The 1,160-nt window shown below is 27.2% G+C and overlaps 1 non-coding gene across 1 annotated transcript; it reads left to right on the top strand.

Annotated features, from left to right (window-relative positions):
- The first annotated feature begins 224 nt into the window (after positions 1–224).
- Positions 225–309, top strand: TRNAL-CAA (transfer RNA leucine (anticodon CAA)). Its single transcript has one exon. It is a non-coding gene; the product is annotated as a tRNA-Leu (tRNA).
- The last annotated feature ends 851 nt before the right edge of the window (positions 310–1,160 follow it).

Here is a 1,160-nt window from a genome sequence, read left to right on the forward strand (position 1 = left end):
GTAAAACTCAATTTGGCAATAAAATAAAATAATATGTTTATTATATATATACACACACACAAAATTGGAAATTCTCATGTGATTTTTATTTATTTTTATTTTTTCATTTTTTATAAAAAATATTTTAAAATAGTTTATTAATATATACCTTAAAGTTATATTTTAGTAAATTCCGTACTTAAAAAGTCATGTTAAATGCAATTAACTTTAGAATTGAAACACAAGTCAGGATGGCCGAGTGGTCTAAAGGCGCCAGACTCAAGTTCTGGTCCTCTAATGGGGGCATGGGTTCAAATCCCACTTCTGACAAAAACAATCTTATTTACCAAAAAATAAAAAACTTTAGGCCTCGTTTGGTTGAGTTGTTAATCAACTTATTTTCTATTTTTAAACAACATTACACACATTTTCACATACTTTTTTACTCACATATATTTCAAAAAATTACTTAAACTTATTTAAACTAATCTACCAAACGAAATCTTATTTACCAAAAAATAGAAAACTTTAGGCTTCGTTGGTAGAGTTGTTAATCAACTTATTTTCTATTTTTAAACAATATTACACATATTTTCATATACTTTTTTACTCACACATATTTCAAAAAATTACAAATAACATTATTTAAACTCATTTACCAAACGAACCCTTACAATTGAAAGTTTGAATGTTTACCAACCCAATTAATTATGTACCCCATATATTTGTCCTTAAAGTTGTTTTTTTCTTTTTTGTATAATAACTCTCAATCAATAATTTGTACCCTAGTTCATTACTCAACAAGAAAATCCCTTAGGATTCTCTGCATATATATGTCAATTAGGTCAATCAGAAGGTCACGGGTCTGAGGTGTACCTACCTAGTTTTTTTTGTTTTTTTTTTTTTGTTTTTTTGTTTTTTTGTTTTTTTTTTGTATAATAACTCTCAATCAATAATTTGTACCCTAGTTCTTTACTCAACAAGAAAATCCCTCAGGATTCTTTGCATATATATGTTAATCAGGTCAATCAAAAGGTCACGGGTCTGAGGTGTACCTACCTAGTTAATTATGTATCCCATATAAAGAAAAAGAAAAAAAAGGAATTGCATGATATAGGGGTGATTGAAAGTTTGAATGTTTACCAATCCAGTTAATTATGTAGCCCATATATCTGTCCTTA

The sequence above is a fragment of the Quercus suber genome, unplaced genomic scaffold, assembly GCF_002906115.3.
Source record: "Quercus suber isolate HL8 unplaced genomic scaffold, Cork oak 2.0 scaffold_189, whole genome shotgun sequence".
Classification (NCBI taxonomy): Eukaryota; Viridiplantae; Streptophyta; class Magnoliopsida; order Fagales; family Fagaceae; genus Quercus; species Quercus suber.